Source organism: Anas acuta, chromosome 13, assembly GCF_963932015.1.
Source record: "Anas acuta chromosome 13, bAnaAcu1.1, whole genome shotgun sequence".
NCBI lineage: Eukaryota > Metazoa > Chordata > Aves > Anseriformes > Anatidae > Anas > Anas acuta.
The window spans coordinates 10,323,958-10,346,115 of NC_088991.1; the positions used below are offsets into that span (position 1 = coordinate 10,323,958).

Below are 22,158 nucleotides of genomic sequence, written 5' to 3' on the forward strand. Positions count from 1 at the left end.
TTAAACATAGTTGCTTCTTGATAAATATATGCTTCATATTTACAAGACAAAACCAAAAAGTAATGACAAAATTAAGCAACTCCAACAAGTTACACAAAGATGCCTACATATTGGGATTCCTTCTTTTTTCAGCACTGAGGCAATAAGAAATACCTAGGTGGTCATTATTTCAGCCATTCCAACTATAATGCAAAAGATTATCTGATTATGCCCAAAGAACAGCAGAGTAAGCCAGGGGATTTATTTTGTACAAGTCTAAATTTTGATCATTGTTCCATGTCAAATTTAATAATATAAAAAATTTTTGAAGTTTCAATATTCAAAAGCCTGTTTCAATTTATTTATTTTTTTAATATGTCAATTTTTATCAATTATTTATATAGATTTTATATGGCTAAAGCAACTGTTCTGTCTGTCAGAATCAAGGCTATTAGGTGGTATCAGTCATCTGTCAGAGCTAATGAAGCAGGCTGGCTTTGGCATCATTGCTAAGCAGGTGTCTGTAAGCAACCAATCCCCCAAACAATCTTCTTATGTGTAAAAAGCACTGTGATGCCACAGATGTTCTTTGTCTTCCTCCAATATGTAACCATTATACATCTTAATTTCTTTTAAAAAGTAAACTTGCATGCATTTATGTCACTAAATATTTGCAAATAAAGATCAAAATCTTAAATTAGAATTTTTAGGAACTCATAAGGCAATTTAGTTGACAGTAATAGAAAACTCTCTTAGAATGTGTTCTTTACTTAAATTCCCTGAGCTGTCTTAGTGTAGACTTGCCTCTTTATTTTCCTGGAAATCTGAAGTTCACATTCATTTCTCAGTTTCTTATTGTAACATTGTCGCATCACTGGGACAGTGCTCCATTCGTGCTTTGGGTTTCAACTTGTTCGTTAATCTCCAGAAACAGTGAAGAAAGAGAAAAGCAGAGCTTGTTTTTCTGTGCATGGTTGGCTGGGGGCATAATGAATTCTGTTTGCACAGAAGCTGTAGCTTTAAGAGAACTGTGGTGTGTTTCTTAGTAAGGTTAATTTTAGTAAAATGACAAGAATCTTTATGTAAAAGTAAATAAAGAATGAACCAACCTTCCATCCAGATTCTATATATCTCGCTAGAATCACGTCATGATATTTCACTCACAGTAAGACTGTGATTGATAAGGCTGCATAACTGAATAACAGGTAGAAAGAACAAGCACTGAGCTACATGAGATCCAGGAGCAGAGGCTACTCACTAGCACTCTCTGTGCCTCTGGTCTGTGCCTCTCTCCTATCACCTCTCTTACCTGGACAGGAGGGGACAAAACGATGATTTACCAGAACTTTATTATCCTGCATCAACAAGGCAGAAACAAGGGAAGGGATAACCCTCTCAAAGATTCATTCTCTCTTGTGTTAGTTCTGAAATAGTACAGTTTTGTTTTTGTTTTGTTTTGTTTTTTGTCTTGGTTTGGTTTTATATTACTGTTTCTAGCAGGGGACATGGTATTTTTTTCCAGGAAAAGAAGGACTGGTCTCACCTGTGATCTTTCTGGTTGCCCCAGGTTGGTTCTGTGGCTGGCTTTATTCTTGCTGCAGAGGTGCATATTGCAGGGCTTATCTGCCAGATGCTGGCAAAATTCCTACAGAAACAAAGAAACCCTGCAAACACCAATTCTCTTAAAGGGAGAGACAGCACTGTATCAAGGAAAAGCACATAATCATTGTCTCAGCAGCTGGGCAAGATAACACTAACCCTGGTTTCTGTCATAATAAACTACACCACAGCAAAGAGAAACTGCCACAAGCAGTATGGTCTGTACTCTCACATAGTGAATACAAATTCCCAGACCTGACTTTATAGAGGTAGCCACCAGGCCCGACTGTCCTTGCTTTTGAATCATCTAGGCTTGCTCAGCCCACACACTGTGCAATAAACCTCATAGATTGCCCACCATCACTTGCCATTTTCCTTTGTATATAAGGGAGAAAGCTACCTATACAAGGTAGCTATACAAGGGTCAAAACTGAAAGTATTGCTGTTTCATTGCTGAATGGCAATGCTGAGAAGTCTGCCAGAGTCCAAAATAGCAGAGGGGATGATTAACTTAACCAGTTTCTCCTGTGTGGTCTTGCTGAAGGTCAACACTTGGGACAACGATATTGATCCTAAAAAGCCACATACATCAGTGTTGCTTTTTCATGCTCTAGGTGTGTTTTTGACACTATCGTTTCTGCAATATTCCCATTGCGGCACACTGGCCATTCTCTATGAAATTAGGAAAGCAGTTCATTAGAAATTCACTGCTGCCAAATTATGATTTAACCAGGGCTTTCTGCCAGCTGAAGTGGCCCATGCATTTGGCAATCCATCATCTGTTAGCAAAGCACATTGCTTGGAACAGGCAACACATTGCTCCCCCTGTATTCTTCACAAATGGAATGTCTTCCATATTCATCAGAAAGTCTGAGAACAATTTTCTTTTTTGACATCTGTGTTACTGCTCCTTGTCATCAGCCATCTTCCTTGAAGAGATAGCTTTCCGCTTCCTGATGGATCCACACCTCACAAGGAGCTCTTTGTCACCATTGCTGTCTGAAATCCCCACTAAGATTATACGTTTGGAAGGTATGGCTCTGCCAACAGAAAGAATAGAGGGAAATGATGCTAATAAAACAAGCAAGAAAACAAACAAAAAGCTAAACAAATGCCTGCTTTGTAGATGTGGTCATAATGTTGATGATGATGTTTATGGAAGTTCCCTATCTCATTCAATATTTTCCCCTTTTCTCAAGGGAAGTTTCCTAAGCACAACATAGTACAACCCACCTTACTATTTCATAATCAAACCCTAACATTTGTAAGCTGCCTTGTATACTACATTTGCTGCAGACTTTGACTTCATTAAAATCTTTTGTGCAGCTCCAGCCTGCAGTTTGTTTTCTGCAGATCCTTGATGATAATGGGCTCATTCTGGTTCTGAGAATTTCTTGAGTGCTTTGAAACCTCACTCAACTAAACACAAAAAGCGTGAGACTTTGAGTAGAAAGGAGAAGAATCTGAGTTTGTCCATGGCATAAATAGTCAAGTCTCTGCTGATGACACTGGGTGTTACACTAGTCAGTTTGTGTGCTAGTGTAAAAAAACATGCTTATATGATGCTCGCATACTTTCATTTAAAGCAACACATGTTGTTTGTAAAATGAATCTGGAAATGTTCCAGTTGGAGAGTCTACTGAAAGGCATAAGCCATTGGCTTGGTCACAGTCTGCTTTTATCTGTTATGGTGTCACCAATTAGCATGTAAAAAAACAGATGAAATAAATGGAACAAACAGGAAAGACCCTCTTCTAAACAGAAACCCCAAATACACAATGTCGTCAAAGAAATTCAAGTAGAGCTTCATGTGCAACCAAAGGTTTTGGTATTTATAACCAGAACCAAAAAGGCTTTCCTTTGAAAGTATTTCCCTTGGGTATCTTTATAGTACACTGCTGAAAAATTTACTTTTTCTGTCCTGAAGCTGAGATTAGAAAATAGTTGTGTACATTAAGTAGTACAGAGATGCTTGTTATAATACATCTGAGGCTTGTACCACATTAGAAAATAGTATTAGTACGTCACACGTGTGAATGCTTTTTTTTTTTTTTTTTTTTTTAACATGTAATGCAGTCTATTATTAAGCTGTGTATTTAACCAGAAGCTAGACCAGGTTGGACAAAAGTGGAAAAAGGAAACAGTATGTACTGGAAAAGACTGGTACATTTGGTCACTCTGCATTGACAGAAATAGTTTAAACATGGTTCTCAGAAAGCAAGAGAAACACAACTTTCCATTCAGCTTTTAGTACTCGTGACTAGAACAGAAGCCACTGAATCAAAAATGATCAAGGCTAAGATTCTCAAAGTCTGCCTCTGGGTGCTGCAGACCACATGTTCATTCATTTCAGAAGGAATTAGGTGTCCATTTCTGTCAGTTCAGAGGTTGTTGCAGAAAATACAATGTGAATTCTCAGTACTTGCTATGCTAGAAAATGTTATCTATTGCTTAATTCAAATCCAGTGTGTATTATATTTACAAACACACTTTTACCTTGGCTCTAATTCTAAATTCTAGAGTAATTTCATAGGCAGAATTCTTTATCTGCAAATAATCTCTTTTTGCTTCTCTAGAAGTGAATACCATGTGACAATACTTAGGTCAAGCTTTTTTTATTATTATTATTATTTTTTTGTTAAACAAGTGCTTTTGGTATACTGGCTCTTCAAGAGCTTTTTCCCAGGGTGATGTTATGCAGTATCTTACTTTTTTACCCAACTGTGATCATCTAGAGAATTGTAGCTGACCGTTGATACCATCTGATGCACGTCAGCCTCAGCATAGCATCATAGCCTCTGCTTGGTGATGTGACCCAACCCAGCACTTGTATCTCAGGATGTAATGTGAGAGGACATGGAACTACCTCAGCTATGAGAAGGAAGACATATAAACAGATCTGCATGTGTCACAGCTACAGTTGCATTTTTCATGCCTTTCTGGAAGAATCTGGACCTGTTATTGCCAAAGTATGTCCAGGATATCAGTGACTGAAGGCATGAAGGTAACATTGAGGAGCAATTAGATGCCATTATTTGGGGATATAGAACACCATAAACACCACACCAGTTAAAGAAGTCCCGTGATAATTCATCTGGCCTATCACGTCAAATATTTTAAGGGCAGGGAGAGGAAAGTTCATGACATATTGTTCTCTATCCTTACTAGTAGATGAATGATCACAGAATTGCTAGATCTGAGAATTAAATGATAATAGCAGGCCTTGTCCAAAACCAGTAGAAGGCTTTTCATCAGTTTCAGCAGATTGGGGGGTAGGTCTGAATATCATTTAAGTGTTTACTTCTTAAAGTCTAACCAAATGTACTAGCTAAATTTTAGGGTAGTATAATACATCAAATTCTGGGTAAGAATTGCAGCAGCTTTAATAGAGTTAAATAAGGTTAAATCAGCTAAAAATGTGGTTCTCAGTTTTCGTTTAAATAGCAATGAATGGACAACTAATGCTGCTAACAAACATAAAGTAAAACCAAGAGAGTTGCATAGTGTACAGTTTGAAATGTCACCAAAAGAAGTGCTGATCCCTGTGTTGTATATTGGAGAGAGAGGGAGGGAAAAAAAAAAAAAAAGGGTTGTTCTTAATTATTTATGACTGAGTGATTTATGGATTTTACATTGTGGTTCACTTTTGATTTTTTTCCATGTTTGCTATTTTCCCTTGATTTCAATTCAACAATCCCTTTAATATTGATCTGGAAATGACAAGCAATGCAAATTTTTAATGCTGTGCATCATGTGGCATACTTCAATTATTGAGATTTATTGTCATGAATAATTTATAGATGTGTTCTTTAATTTTCTATTGATTGTTGCAATCTTTTAAAAAATGAATGTAGTCCTCAGGAGGCTTGGTGGATTAGACCTGGGTAAATGTCTTCAGCACTACCACGTGTGGCTGAGATTTTCCCACATTATATCACAGTACAGTCTAGCACTGTTTTTTTGACTACATCTTAAAGGGAACATTTTAGATATATAGTAATCCAAGCACTGATGTGTTTGTTGATACTGTAAACAAGACCAAATATTCCATAAGCAGCAGTTTTACACTAAGACTATGAATCTTTAGCCCAACAAGAGTATTTTCAGTTCTTAGGCTGCACACAAACTAGCGTCTTAGGAGTTAGAAGCATTAAAACTAAATATCTAGGACAGTAACCATGCCTGGAGGCCTAGAGAGAATGAACTTCAGTTGGGTGCAGAAAGACAGATCTCAGATTTTTTAAGCACTACAGATTCAGAGAGGTTTGGTGTAACCACGATGACATGATGGTGGAAGTAAGAGGTGTGAGATCACTTAGCCTGAGAGGAGAATGACTTCTTTAGAGAATACAACATTCCAAGGGTGAGACTGCCAGGTTTTAGGAACAAACAAAGACAAGAAAAACTGTCTTGAAGTGATAAAAAATCAGGCAAAGAAATAGTCTGCCTTTTCACAATGCAACAACAACTGTGCTAGCTGCTAGCTGTGTGCTGTATCAAGGACACTACTGAAAACGGTTTCCAACCATAGGCAAAAAAAACGTGGTAGAAAGGTTATTCTTTTGCAGTGTAACAATCTGAAAGTTGATTTTCTGATAATAATCATTTTTAGATGCTATGACCTGTTATCAGGAACTTATTTCAAAATAAGGGAATGACATAGATAACTTTGATAGAAGGAAGTTTGTGGTTCAAAATTATTGTAGCAATTATTTACCCATTGTCTTCTGACTTCTCTTCAAATGAAAAACAATTATATCCAAACAAGGCCACTGCATGTATGCTTTACACCTGCCAGTTGAGAAAAAAAATCACATATGTTTTTACAGGGGATGAAATTTTAATAATAATTGGTACTTACCTATTACCTATCTCAACTAATTCAATGCTCTTTCAAATACCAGTACTTGAACCTTCATTGCACATAATTCAGTACAGTCATTGCTCCTTTTTATGGAGCATTAAACAGAAGCACAGCAGATGAGATTTTCAAAAGCGTCTAACATTGCTGTCCTCACTTCTGCTGAAGTTCATGAGAGTTTTCACATCGATATTTATGAGTGAGAACCAAGAGAACACCAACTCTCTCATTGACCTCAGCAGCAGGAGAGAGAAATCAAGGCTGGTGGACTTTGAAAAGCTTTTCCTAAGTGACTTCAGCCAACATGTCATGGTAAGACATAAGCTGAAACAGGCAGGTCACTTGAGTCACCTTTTCCAACAACCACTCCACATTGCCTTTGTGGGGAAGTTTTAAGATGTTTCATTCACCTGCTGAGAACTGAAACCACAGTGCTTGTGAGAAGTCTGTGAATGCAGTCTCTGTTTTCTCATTGCTAGGGTAGGAGAAGAGAAAGGATGAAGGTATAAATTTTGTATCTCGTAATAATGAATGTTTGTGTAACTCCAGATGACTAGGAAGACATTTTCCCTGCACTGCCACATGTAGAACAAAAATATCAAAACTTTCAAGTACATTTGGGATCACAGAATCCAAGTTAAATATTACAACTCATTATACGGTCACAAGCCATTAGTTTCAACTCCAAATTGGCAAGAAAGCTGCAATTTGGAATTCATATGCATGTGGGAAAAAATGTGCTTAGAAAAATCTAAAAATTAATCAGAAAAAATGTGTTTCATAGCAACTCCCTTTTTCCATTTTAATACCCTATTGCTTGTGATGATGGCTCATTAGCTTCTGACAAATATTTCATCATTTAATCCTCAGACTTATTTGAGAATGGCTACATTACATTTCTGTTCTGGCTTTAAGGAGGTTTATATTTGTTAGTCTTCATTTCAAATTTACTTAATGTTAATCCACTTCACCAATTCATAGTGATTCAAATATATGTTTATTCATTTGTCATTCTTCTAAAATGCTATAACTGTACTTCAGATGATGTAGGAAATTGTGTAAAACAGTTCTTTTCTTCACAGTGGTACTTATTCCAAGTCACTGCTTAAAAATAGTTTCATATTACCTGTAGAAATCTACAGAAAGATGTGGTCTGAACAATTAATGATTTCCTACAGAATTGCAGTCCATTTCTCCCCCTCTGTTCCAACAGCCTGTTAAAGTAATTCTACCGGTAGCTAGCAAAAACTCAGAATGTTCATTAAAAGAAAATGACAAATCTTTTTTCCTTAGACACTGTATGATAAGTGTTTGGGAATTACCAATGCCAAAAATTTTACTGCAGCTCTGTACTACCTCCATAAGTAAGCGGGAAACATTTATCTTGGTTTGACTTTTGTTTGGTATTGGAGAAACTATCTTAATGGATCAGTCAGGTAGTATATAATTTTTCTGCATTTACTAAAGGCTAAAAATGTACATCTGCTGTCCTTAGTAAATAGAAACACATGAAAAATATGCAGTCACTGAATGGGGATGCCTAACTTTTCTTTGTAGCAACCTGTGCTACAGTTTGTACACTGATTACATTAAAAGAATGTCCTGTGTCGAAGCCCTGGGGGGTCCCCTAGGGAGTCCCAGATCTCTCTAAGTTCACCCAACTGCCGTGTCTGGATCCTAACAAAATGGACCCTTGTTGGTGTGAGTAGGCTGGTAGACCAAATGCTAATTCATTCATTCTTATGTATGCAACACCAAGAGCTTGGATTAGACCTTCAAAATCACACAAAATGTGTGCCACTGTGGCTCCAAGAAAGATCAGGCTGGGAAACTTGTTTTTCCACCACCTTCACCAACCAGTAATTCTAAGCGTGAGATTTAATCTTTCCTAACTTCGATTAGATGCCTAACTTTGAAATGGCTGAAACATCTGTGTTTGGGCTTCCTGTGAACCCAGGACGTGTGGCTGGTAAATCTCAACCTAATGCAGATATCCGGAATCACTGAGAAGAACCATATTCTGTAGGTTCTAGACTGTTCAATTTACACGGAGTCCAGATGATGAAATATGACAAGATATTTAATTTTGGATAGCCAAAGTTAGGTGAGATACATTCTATACAAATGACATGCAAATTCTTGTCACCAGCATGGCTTACAAGAATTAGTTTAGATTGTATGTACTTATCAGACAACAATGAGTCAAAGTTGTTTTGACTATATCATTTTCCTCTAATGTGACAGTGTATGGTAGGAATAAGATTATACAAGCACAGAGTCCTTCTGCATAATTTGTATAATGATGGTGATTATCATATTGGTAACATTTGGGAAAAAGAAAGCAATTGGCAGAGAATGGGAAAAAGAGGAAGCAAACACACTAAAACAATGATCTAATATCACCAGAAAAAAAAAAAATAATATATATAGATATATATATCCAAAATTGACTTCAGGATTGCAATTACAAACATATATTAATATGATTCCTCAGTGGATGTAGCAGAACATAATTTAAACTGAAGTGCACTAGAGAAATTAGAAATTTTCTCTTTTGTTTCTTTTTGACATGACAGAGGCCTGGATAAGTGTTAGGCTTTAATGTAAATTACCAAGATTAGTATGTCTGCAATTTGTCTACAAATAGTCTTCATCTGTTTAATTTCCTTCAATACTGTCACCCTCCATCTCATCCTCTTTGAGATGCTCCAAGGACAGAAGAACTGTCAGGGTGAAAGAATTATTTAAACTTAATTTTAAAAGGCTATCTTTTTTTTTTTTTTTTTTTTTAGGCTTTCCTGTAATCAGGCTAACTATGTTGAAATGTAAATACAGAATAAATCAAGATTGTGCTTGTGTTCAAAAAATTCCAGGATCTCATAGTGTACACTGCAAAGAGGTTAAAATCATAATATTATACAGCTACGTTAAAATGATCTATGCCTCAGTTTCTGGAGAAAGGTTGGATAAATAAGCAGGGTACACAAGTACTAATTTTGTCAAGTACTTCTCTAAGAGCAGCTAATTAGAACCACTTAAGACAGCAGGAGTTACATAGGAGAAGTTTTCAGTATTTTTTGGCTTAAAAATTAATGAAAATTTTTCACCGGTTCAACAATATTTGGATGATCTTTGGTGTAATTTGCCAAAGCTCTTTCATTACTTTTATTCTAGAAAGGAAATTGATTGTATTCTAAAATTTAAACCACTCCTTTCTCCTGGCTTCCCCAAACCTACTTTTGCTCTCAAAACTTTGAGGTCCACTTTGCAAACTTAAAAAAATTCAACAGAGATGTTCCACTGTAAATTTATCATTTTTGCAGGGCTTAATCTCAGCTTCCACTTCCTTGAGGCTCAAATAACTTTTCTTCCTCTCCACAGACAAAAAGATTGTGTAGGGAAATACTACATTTTTTCACCATATTATTTATCCCAAAGCACTAATATGGCCACATAGTGTTTTATAGCTATGCAATTTGTGTGTATATGTGTGTGTGCATAAAAGAAGAGGAGGGGATACATAACAGATGGTTATTACAAATGTTTCTTTACTGTATACATTTCATCTGCAGATTCTGCTTTTGCACATGAACCCTTTCAACTATCAGACTGTATAGCACAAGGGCTTACACAATATCGAGTAATTTTTGGCAGTTGCTGCTCTGTCTTTCATCGGTGCCAGATCTTTGGCAGTATAAGCTGAATCCCCGTCTAGTATACAGCAAGCACAAGGTCCTCATTATACTGGAATTTAATACTCAGGGCCAGAAGGCTCTACATACAATGTAAACCCAGAATGTCTCCCTTGCCTTTTGACTGAACAACTGTTTAATACGTAGTGCCTTACAAAGCTGCCATAATTAAAAGGATAATTATTTATATACACATTCAGATCCAATGTAAATAAATAAAAATAAAGAAATTAATGGGATAAATTTCAGAAGTTAAATATCCTTAAATATATGCATTTATGCCACCAGGGAACAGTGACAATTGGCACAGAAGTCTACGTAGGGCATTATGACATATTCAATATAACAGTCTGCAATACTAGAAACAGGGTGCATACACAAATATGCAGTTGGGCACATACACCAAAAATTCTTTTCTGCACATCCTTCAAGGCATTGTTTTAAATATTAGCAATAGCTTTGAACTACCAGACAAGTTTATGCAATGACCTTTAAGTTTCAAAGTCCATTCATTTTCCAAGTGGGAAAGGACGAATATCTTTGCACTATGTCCATGTAAATATCCCTCTTCCCAAAGATATCAGTTCAGTGCTGTGCTTATACTGCCAACCTACACAGCTAAACAATTAGTTACAAACAAGGTTTTGATGAAGCACCCACCCTCTAAGATTAGATTTCTTCAAACAGAGCCTTAGAAGTTTATAGTTCCCAATATCACAGTGATTCCTACCATATCAGCCCCATGGAGGATCTACACCCACCTCCATACTTTAAAAAGTAAAGAAAAAAAATCTACTGAATATTATCTCCTGTTCCATAAGAGGCAATTAAATGGAACCTCCTTCCCCCACACACTATATTAAAAATATTCATGACATCCCCTGTTGAGTTGCAGTTGCCTCTCTTTTTACACTGATACTTTCTTTCCACATTGAGCAATCACGGAGATATCCTGCACAGAAGAAATATTGCAGGTCTTGCATGGAGCATATTATACATGTCAAGAGGAAGCTGTTGGACTTCCTTTGCCTGAGATACTTGCCAAGTACTTTCTGTTATTATATCTGCCTGATATAATTTAGTTTTGATTTTTGACTCAGTTCCTATTGCCACCAGCTCTAAATTATGAACTCAGTTTTTATTTACTTAGTGCAAATTTGACAGAGGCACAAAGAGCCAGATTCATTTCTTACACACATGGGTGGACAAAGAGAACCAGAAGGCATTTTGAAGAAGACTGGAAAATGCTCAGGCATTAATTTATCATCTCCTTGTTAGAGGAGTGGAAAAAAAAAAAAAGTGCAACTTAAGGATACACGAGGAATAGAAACACGAAAGAGCATGAAGGTTATACCATTTTCTTCTGAAATGCACATTAGTAATTGTTTCGCTAAGGGGTCTCTGAGTATTCATTTCTGTTGCACAATTAAGAGCTTTACAGCCTCCAGATGATTTCAGCCCATTGTCTTTCTCCCAGCAGGTATCTTTGATAGCAAAGCTGGTCAGTGTTCTGAATCCCACCACCCAACCACATCCAAAGAAAGATTTGAGTTTCCTGCTGGGTTTAGGGTAGTTGTTCTGAAAACAGAGAATATATTTTGTCATTTATTTTTATTTGTCCCTTATCCATACCCCAGCCTAGAGGCTTTATTTCTTTAACTGTTTTTGGATATGAGTAAAGCCACAGTCCTAAGGCACGGACTTTAAGTAGTTCTCACTTTACACCTGGGGAGAAAGCTTAGAAGACAAATTAATGTAAGCATGGTTTGCTTTGACCCCTACTTAAGACTGAGTATCTGTAGTCAGAGGGATACCTATTATATGATGTTTCCTTCCAAGTGACCACATGTGGAAACTGAGTACCAAGGCAGCACTTACGGAAATGCACAGCAGTATAACACTGAGAATCGGAGGAAGTTTTCACCTTTTCAGTACAAGTAAAATTTTTTCTCTCTTTTAACATACCCTCCCTACATACATTACAATTTAGGTGCCTAAGTACTCTTCTGGATTATATCCTGAAGGAATAGGTAATCCGAGTAGGTCTAATAACTCCAGATCAAATGGCTGTTAGAAGGAGAAAGGGAGTCTTTAGAATGGCCAAGTCAACCTCCATGGTCAAGGTTGTAAATAGAAATATGTATTTTATTAACTTACCTTCAGTGTTCTTTTTTATTATACATGAAGTGAGGCATTGTAATCAGGAATAAGATATCCATACTATGCAGACGTATACTGTGCTTTATATCAGTTCATGAGTGTTTGAAGTCATTCCATTTTGCCTTGATTTTAAAGTAATTTCACAAAATCAAGCATTAGTTACTATGAGGCTGCTTGGCACAAGAGCCCATAGGTATCCTGAAACAAGTGAAAACTGAGGTGAACTGTTCACATTTCTTTTTATAGTAGTATTATTATGACCTTGACGGCATTTTCATGAGATTATAATTTTTTCACTAAAATTCCCTCTACAGGCTGAGATTTATCACAACAAGGCTTCAGTATTTTAATAGCTCCTTAAAAGATTAAATTAGACTCTAATGCTGGATAAGGCTTTACTGCTTAGATCAAAGCTGGCTGAAATTCAGTTTTGCTTCATGGGAATTTAGGATATTTTGACCAAGTTTTTATTTCAGTATGGAGATGAAAGTAGAGTTGTCTAAACTTCCCATGGAAGCAAAATCAACAACAACAATTTTTTACATTAGTCATATTTGAGAAACGGAACAGAATTTGGTCAGATGGAAACAAATCAATACTGCATGAGTACCAGTTTCCCAGAGTTTCCAGGAGTTTCAGAACAACCAAGGAAATGCCCATGAATTTCATGAGGTACAGTGAGTTAAGGTGCTGGACACAAAGTCATAAACATGGTTTACCAGTGCTTTGAGGAGCAGTGCCTCATTACAATGGGCCTAGACAACTAAGACCCTCCTATAAGTGCAGTCCTGTGGGCCTACATCTGAGAATGTCCTCCCAATGCTATGTTTATTTGCCATAAAACAAAGAAGCAGTCTTCTCATTTTTAAAACGGAGACAAAAAGAGAAGACTTTGCCAAGATGTAAATTCATCTTTGCAACACTTAGCCTTGGAAAGTCAGGGGCTGAGTACAATCAGGAAATTATGGCAAACTACTTGAGAAGAAAAGCCTGTAATTTGTACTGGAGGATGATGCATCCCTCCATTCAGGATTCACATAAAAATGCTTTTATTTTCAAGTCAGGAAACTTACTTAGCTCCGTATCTTCAAACAGAAAATTTAGGAAAGTAGTCCTGATTGATTGTGCCAGTACATTGAGGTAGGAGGTATCTTCAATACACTTCTCCTCACTCACTTCCAAAGTTGTTCCACTTTCTGTAAATCACTAAAATAATCATTTGATCATAGGGCCTAAGAGAGAGAGTGACTTTGCAACCGAGTGGGTTAGATGCACTTTTAGGACTGTCTTGTGCATGGAGAAATTATATGGCTCCAGAGTGAGATGACAAGCAGCATGTTTGAAGATCAATATTTTAGTCTTAGCTACACTTGTAGTAGACCACATATTTATCTGTCCAAAAGCTCAAAATGAAAGCTGTAGTTGAATCAGCAGCTTAATGGTATTTGTCTATGAATGCAGAATATATACTACTTCTTGTCAAAAGGCATCCTGTCTACTAGTTTTTCTTCACAGAATCACAGAATTTTCTAGGTTGGAAGAGACCTCAAGATCATCGAGTCCAACCTCTGACCTAACACAAACAGTCCCCACTAAACCATATCCCTAAGCTCTACATCTAAACGTCTTTTGAAGACTTCCAGGGATGGTGACTCCACCACCTCCCTGGGCAGCCCGTTCCAGTGCCTAACAACCCTTTCAGTAAAGAAATTCTTCCTAACATCCAACCTAAAACTCCCCTGGCGTAACTTTAGCCCATTCCCCCTCGTCCTGTCACCAGGCACATGGGAGAACAGGCCAACCCCCACCTCGCTACAGCCTCCTTTAATGTACTTATACAGAGCAATAAGGTCACCCCTGAGCCTCCTCTTCTCTAGGCTGAACAAGCCCAGCTCCTTCAGCCGCTCCTCGTAGGACTTGCTCTCCAGGCCCCTCACCAGCTTCGTCGCCCTTCTTTGGACCCGCTCAAGCACCTCGATGTCCTTCTTGTAGCGAGGGGCCCAAAACTGAACACAGTACTCGAGGTGCGGCCTCACCAGAGCCGAGTACAGGGGGACGATCACCTCCCTAGCCCTGCTGGTCACAGTGTTTCTGATACAAGCCAGGATGCCGTTGGCCTTCTTGGCCACCAGAGCACACTGCTGGCTCATATTCAGCCGACTGTCCACCATCACTCCCAGGTCCTTCTCTGCCTGGCAGCTCTCCAACCATTCCTCTCCCAGCCTGTAGTTCTGCTTGGGGTTATTGCGCCCCAGGTGCAGGACCCGGCACTTGGCCTTGTTGAACTTCATACAGTTGACCTCAGCCCATCGGTGCAGCCTATCCAGATCCTCCTGCAGAGCCTTCCTACCCTCGAGCAGATCGACACACGCACCTAGCTTGGTGTCATCTGCAAACTTACTGAGGGTGCACTCAATGCCGTCATCCAGATCATTGATGAAGATGTTAAAGATTCTTGGTTTAGAATACCAAAATGCAACATAAATACATTTGCTAAACATTATAATTAAATAGTATTTGCTATGACAAGAATAATAAATGCATACTTAAGCTCTGTAAAGGTGTAGTTTAATGTGGTTTTTTGTTTGTTTGTTTGTTTGTGATTGTTTTTTTTTTTTAGTTTTCTGAGAAATCATTATGGCTTATCATATTGTTGTATAACTCTACGAAATATTTATACTCTATTAAGGATATATAATACAAAATGCACATTTGTTTCTCTATATTTCTAGCAGAGCCCCAAAGCAGGTATTAAAATATAGGTGGTGAACAAGCATTAACCAGAAATCACAGAATTTGATTAAATCTGAATATAACTGTTGATAGAATATTAAATTCAGAATGAGTCTCCTATTCCATCGTGTATTAACAGCACTTTGAAAATGTCTGTACAAAAACAAACAAAAAAAAGAATAAAGTTATTGTACAGCATCATAAAAATGTTTTAGTAATCATGAAATCGTGGAAAAAAAACTCTACCTTATTCCAAATCATTAAGGTTATTTTTATAAGAATTTATGCTGTCTTATTTGATTGGTGCAGTGATTGCTAATTTAGGAATGATCTTACCTAAAACAAACTGCAATATTTTACTGCAAACCACAGAAGAAATTGAATCTGAACACACCCAAAAAAGCTGGCAGAAGTGAGCCATTAAGCCATGCCCTGTTATTTTACACCCTGTCACGTTAAATCTGAAATTTTATCATGGTTTTCCAACTGAGGCACCCTATACAACATCAGCTGTCATTTTTCTGGGGGTGCCTCAGCTTTCTCATAGATGTTACTGTGAGCAAGGGTTGGCATGGGACTCACTACATAAGGCAACATTTTCTCAGTACAGGTCCCTAGGTTCATGAATCTCAATGAGGAGTAAGTTGTGCTGTTTCTTCAAAATAATAATCCACGTAGGAAAATCACCAGTTAAAGTAAATTCATGAATTATATTCATCATGGAAGCATGGAAGCATGCAAACTTTGTGTTCCTCCTTTTTATAGGATGGGCAAGAAATTTTTACAACCAACATCTTGTGACCAAAAGACCTATCAGGTTTTCTATATGGACTCTTATTGGTGCTTCAGCAAAATGATGAAGTTTGCACATCTAAAATCCTGCACTCTGAAGGTGCCCAAATAAAACCTGAGTCTAAAACTCTAACCCTGAGTGTTGATAATCTAGCAGACACAGCACACGCTGTGCTTCCTTGACTCAGTCAGACTACTAATTGAATGCAAATAATGACATAAGAATAGTTTGCAAGACGTGACAGTGCTAGATGAAAGGAATAGAAAGTGTTCAGCATCTGATCTGCATCTTTTTTTTTTTTTTTTTCCCAATGTGGCATTTTCAGTGAGAGAAAATTAGGCTGAATTTCAGAATGAGTGAAAGATCCCCAAACAAATAAATTTTGAATAACACTGTCTTTTGAATCAAACAGCAACACTGTTTCCTCTGAGAAAACAGTTTGAAAATTATGAGCTTTCTTTGAGTTAGCATATGCCAAAAAATGGGTTGAATTTCAGCTGTTTTCAGAGTTCGGCATATACTTTCAGCCTGTTCTCAGTTTCTTTCACTATTAAAAAATGTAAGAGACTCTTTCTCGGTGCTTAAAAGCCAAAAAAAATATGCATTAGCTTGTAAAAATCATATTCTGCAAGGTTTAAAAGATTTCTTTGGTAAAACATTAGATTTTGAAAATTAAGGCTATGCTGCTTCCACTAGGCTTTCGCAGGTCCCACAAGAAATATATTCTTGTTTCAGGTTTAGAAAAATATAAATCTCTTGACAGTGATGCCTCTGGCTTTTAGTAGGACTCCTTCATGGTTAGTGCAGGATGGAAAGCTATGTGTCTCTGGTTCCTGCTGAGTGAAGACAATCAGGAGGTATTGGGGATGTGCTGGGGCTCAGCAGACTCAACAGTATCACTTCAGTACCGAGCCAGTAGCAGCACAGTGTGAGCAGAGCTTTTCTTGATTCTTACAGCTGATGGTGGCTTGGATGTTTACATTATTTCTTTGAGAAACAAGTGTAATGGCAATGGAGAAGTACCTTCTCAGGGCTGACAAACCCCACAGTGTGTCAGTGTTAACATTTCACAGGCTAAGTGGAGTGAGATGGGAGAAATCGATGGAACAGTTCTGGAGATAGTGCTGCTAAAAGAAAGGTGCCTTTTTGTTGTTTTGTTGTTGTTTTTGAGTGTTGATTTTTGTTTCAGGTGTTTTTTTTTTTTTTTGTCTGTGTTGGAAAATATTTCTTCTATATAAATATAATAACAAAACGTTAATAGCTATGAGATATATTGAGGTATATGTTAATATACGTGAATAGATCACATTTGCAATTTTAGGGCAATTTTAACTTTACAATGTGACCAAGTATGATCAAGGGATGTTCTATTTGTTTTTTTTTATTTGCAAGAAGAGGGGTTTTAATAATAAATGAACACATACTACTCTGGTCGTTACATAATGAAACAAAAAAATGTTACAAACTGCTTTGCTTTCCATTAGTGGAGGGCCTGAATAACTGTGCAGAAAAACAAGTGTGAGGGAGCTGAGGATCAGCCCTGTACCATCCATGTTTGCTCCACGTTCCATTCTGCTGCATCCTGATGATGAGAGCCGTGAGAAGGCTCAGTGATTCATCCCGTAGGTGGCTGCCTGTCACGGGTGGGTGAAGTTCTTCCTATATATAGCTTGTGCATGAGTTCACAGCACATTTGGGGATGGCTTGGAATGAAAGGTGCTCTCAAAAAGCCCTGGGTAAATCGATGTTATTTTATTATTACAGCTAGGTGCTAGCAGCTGACAATTTCAATAATTGGATCAACATTCCTGCTGGAAATGCCAGCAGGTTTGACTCAGCTGTTTATGGTTCTGAAGCACATAAATTATATTCTAATAAACTAATTTTATTTCAGGTGAGATTTTAGGGTGATAGCAGAAAGAAATCTGCTGTCTTTCACAGAAGTTAGAGATCCCAGTGCTGCTGGCCCAAATGACATTTCCTCTGTCATGTTGTGAGTTGGCCAGACATGCAATGACAGTTTCAGTTTATGGCTGTGGTGTGGATAAGCTCAGTGCTGCAATACATGTATAATGGCTCAGTGCTTAGAATTCTCACCCAGGATGATGAAGTCCCCATTTCTGGCCCTTGGTCTGTTACTGGCACTGCATAGCTCATCAGGGCTGTGAATCCAAATAGGGACAGGAATGCTACCACACCCAACTGAAGTTATCTGGGTTTTGTAGTGTAATCTAATTACTGGGGTAGGGTGGAAGCAGTACCTATACGACAAAATTATTGTCACCTCAAAACAGATCTAAAGAAGTAGACTGACTTACCCAGATAATAAGGGAATTTTGCTACTCTTCTGGTGTGAGAAGTCACTTGGAGTCTCAGTAAATGATCACCCACAGAGTACTACAGTTAGAACATCATCTTGGAAGAGAAGCCTTGTCTTCTTTCTAAAATCAAGAACAAACTTCATGACAGGACAGTAACCTCTATATGTCTAACCTGAAGGTTAGAGCAATTATCTGAAACCCTGCAACATGGGACCCGTTTCTACCTCTTTTTAAACATAATGTACATTATTTTAAAATCCCTTGATACCAAAGAAAATCTGGTCATTAACTTCTGTTAAACCTCTTTTACACTCATGACAAAAAAATATGTACTGAAGTAATACAACTTTACTTTTACTTGGTGAATTGTAATTGCATCAATAGTCTCACGATTTCAAAGCAGTGCTTCCTAACATGATCGACAATTTGTATTTTGGAAGAAGTAGCACTGTGAACTTCAGAAGTATATTTATTAGGTCCAAACCCATCAAACTTACCCTTGACAGTCTGTTTGCTTACTTTCTCCATCACTGCCTCTCTCTTTCCCTGGCATGAATAATGTATCTTTAAATTTCATGTGTTTTTTTCCCTTTCTCTTAACATCCAGAGAAAAATGGAGATGTTAATTTCTTACAGTGGCAGCTAAGACAAGCACAATTAAGCAGTTTACTTTCTAGGGATTGCTCACTGAATTCTTCAAGAAGTTCCTCTGCAGATGATGTAGTTGAGGGCCACGCCATCCATTCCTAGCTGACAGCAAACAGATGGTCTGTCATCCGAATTGTTCATACTTCTAGGAGGGTACACCATTAATGAAGCCAAATACAAGCTTGCGATTTCAGCTCCCTGGTATTATATAAGTGGAGCTGTATACTATAAGAGTAATTTATTAGATCCCATGTGTCATTCATGGAAACCAGTTATGCTGAATCTGTGACATCGAAAAAATCATCCTTCTCCAGTAGCGTATGTTAATGGTTCTTTGCATTATTTCTGACAAATTTTATTTTTCCACAGGTGAATAAGTTCTAAAATGCTGCTTTGCAACTCCGAGAGTAGTAGTGCATCTCTGTATTTCCTGACATATGCCAATGTTAGATGTCAAGAGATACAGAAAAACCCAGGAGCCAATCAGTAATTGTTTTTAGATTTACATAAAGTCTCCCCCCGCCACCCCCACACACACAAACACACAATCTAGAATAGTCTATTTGTTGGGGGACAACATAAAGTTCTAGTGACTTGGCGGCTTGGTGGGATGCTATATGTAAAAACTCAGATTTTAAAACATATTCAGCTACGTAATTCCTCATATCCTTTGAAAATCAAAAGAAATAATAGTTAAAGTATCAGATCCTCTCACAAATATTCCAATTGAAAATATGCCAGTTGAGAAATATCTGGTCTCTTGCTTGATGTTTGTTTCCTAGAACTGAATTTCTGCAGAGCAGTGATCTGTGTGATCATGTTCACTGATACAAAAGGTGCATTGCTTCATAGTCATTTAGTACTTCTGTATGTGGCAATACAGTAATAAACCAGTCCAAAATCCTAAACAATGAGTGATGATTTTAGTATAAAAAAATATACATGAATAACTGCTGTGGTGCTTAATCTTAAGAGGTATATAAACTGTATGGCCAATAGTCTTAAACATGGCATTAGCATTCACATAGTTTGTTTTTCTTTGGCTATATTATTCTCTGTAACATATATACCGCTTATATTTTTAAAAGGAATTTCTTCAGGCTCCTGTAGACTTGTCAATTTTATAATTGCTTGATAGTTTTGTTCAGCAGAATAATTTAGAAGTGTGTCTTGTGTGCTGTCATCTTTGATTAGTAAAGTTCTCTATGGGGGGATGGCGATGTCTGAAGGCTAAAGTGGTTACATTCAAGGGTTTTATTTGAGAAATTGTAGTTTTTTTAATAAATGACTACCATTTAAGAAATCTTAAAGTGTTTGGAAAAGCATTGTTCCTAGGGTGTATTATTGTACTTTTTTTTTTTTTTCTTTTTTCATGTTCACCATTTGCTGTTCTTCTATTCTTTCTCAATTACTATTGATGTTCAGGATGCCTGTCAGCTGATGCCTTTTTATAAGCTGTTCTGCAAGTTGAACACAAATAACATGACAGCTTGCAGGCTACTTGTTGTCATGGTTTTCTTACTTTGCTCCGGGCAGTGCCATATAAAGAATACTACATCTCGACTCCTATTTGCATCAACCAAATATTTTAACATTAACACAATAATATCAGAATGGCAGGATGTTTATGACATTACCAGCACCAAGAAAGCAGAATAAAATTATGTTCTGTTTCTGCCTACACATTTTCACCCACTCCCAGGCTCTGTACTACTGTGGTTACAGAATTGTTGGTTTCTGTGGAAGTAAGTTGATTTCAGGTTCTGGGCCCAATTATGAAATTTAATTTCAGCTGTCTTTCTGACTGCACTTGCAGGCATTCATTAAATGAGATGCAACACAGGAAATGCCACCCTACATGCTATTCTTTGAACTGGCTTCCAACAATTTACTCTGAGGACACCTTAACTTTAGAAGTTCTGTGCAACACACAGAGTTCAAAAAAGCTCCAAGAAATTACAGCACTGATGAAGAACAGGTGAAAAATAACTCATATAAGATCATTGCCAAAATTATGGATCGTAGAAATTTCCTGCACCAGGAAATACCTCTCCATGAGAATAATTCTCCTGCAGTTTAGGATAAACTTTGCTTTATTTTATCTTATCTACTTCAGGAATGAGCTAGCTTGAAGAATAAATGCTTTGCGTATGCAAAAAGATTCATTTTTAAGCTAAACTCTTTGAAGTTGTTGGATTGCATGAACTTACATACAATAACTAACAATAGATAACTCCATTTTAACATTTCTGATAGAAACTCTGCTTGCTCCTGTGTTTTCCTTCTTGCTTGGGAGAAAAACATTACAGATACCTGTACAACTAACTTATTGCTTTCTTTCAGAAGTTTTCTCAGAAACATGCTTGAACATGATGTGTAAACAAACCTGATTGTGGGTATGCTGCTGGCACACAGAAATACTATTGAGCACGAAGACTGGTATCACCTTATTGGTTCTTGTCTTGCTCCATCAGTCCCTCTGTACTCATCTGTATTTTTCATTTTAAATCCTTTCTGAGTGAAAAAACACTTTTAGTTCTACTTTATACTTATGCTGTTTTTGTTTGTGTAAAACTTTACATATTTGTATAAAGTCTACCACTGTGGAATTCACTATTGTTCCAATAGGTGTTATGTTAACATAACTATTAGCATAGCATTCAACTAATACTCAATAACTACTACTGCTATTATTCTCCTTATACAGATTACCTTCATAAAGGCCAGGAAAATATAACCGGAGAATAACCTTCCCATGGTCGCATCTCTTTATTTAGGCTAGGCTTGCTGCTTTCAGCCCTCAAGGCAAAGATGCACATCCTTCTCTCCAAGCAGTGTAAAAGAAAGAGAGTTGTCTTTGCTACATTCACAAAGATTAAGGCCAGATTGGACCACTAGATACTCCAGTCTAACATGAACAATATTATGTACACACAACTTTTAGACCTGTTGGAGAATAAAATAAAATAAAATAAAATAAAATAAAATAAAATAAAATAAAATAAAATAAAATAAAATAAAATATGAAAAGTATTTAATTAAAAATGAAAAATAAAAAATACCCCCACCCCCAAAAGAATGAAATTCACACAAAAATCCCACACATTTTCTTTCTTTCTTTCTTTTTCCTTTCTTTCTTTCTTCCTTTCTCTCTCTCTCTCTCTCTTTCTCTCTTTCTTTCTCTCTTTCTCTCTTTCTTTCTCCTTTTGGGGCAGAAAAAAAAAACTAAAAAGCAAATACTTGGTATGAGTTTCAAACCTGATTTTTTTTTTTTTAATGGGCTTAAAATTGAGCAACTTTGAACTGGCAGGAAGAAAAAAAAAATCGAAAAACCATTAAACCAGCAAGCAAACAATATACCAGTTAAGACCC

General features: G+C 37.1%; 1 long non-coding RNA gene across 2 annotated transcripts in view; it reads right to left on the bottom strand.

The window, feature by feature from the left end:
• The window catches only part of LOC137863598 (uncharacterized), a 535,054-nt gene that overhangs the window by 30,580 nt on the left and 482,316 nt on the right, over nt 1-22,158 (bottom strand). For both annotated transcript variants that reach the window (XR_011100998.1, XR_011100997.1), the window contains one exon: nt 18,136-18,258. This is a non-coding gene — a long non-coding RNA (uncharacterized lncRNA). The remainder of the gene's footprint in view (nt 1-18,135; nt 18,259-22,158) is intronic.